Raw genomic sequence first — 267 nt, 5'->3', positions numbered from 1 at the left:
GAGAGAGAGAGAGAGAGAGAGAGAGAGAGAGAGAGAGAGAGAGCGAGAGAGAGAGATGAGAAAGGGGGAAAGAGAAAGAGAGGACGAGAAGAAGAGACGGAGAGCATGTCGCAAAAAAATTGGAAGACACGTGCCAGATAAGAGAATCATGAAAAAAGGATACTGATTTATGCGTAATAGTAGTCGAGAAAAATGTGTGCAACATCGAAGTGAATAAAGAAACAGCAATGAAAAGAGAGAGAGAGAGAGAGAGAGAGAGAGAGAGAG

This window comes from Odontomachus brunneus, unplaced genomic scaffold (assembly GCF_010583005.1).
Source record: "Odontomachus brunneus isolate Ranch 3 - 2012 unplaced genomic scaffold, Obru_v1 Obru_scaffold_062, whole genome shotgun sequence".
NCBI classification, from domain to species: Eukaryota; Metazoa; Arthropoda; class Insecta; order Hymenoptera; family Formicidae; genus Odontomachus; species Odontomachus brunneus.
This window is presented reverse-complemented; position numbering follows the sequence as displayed.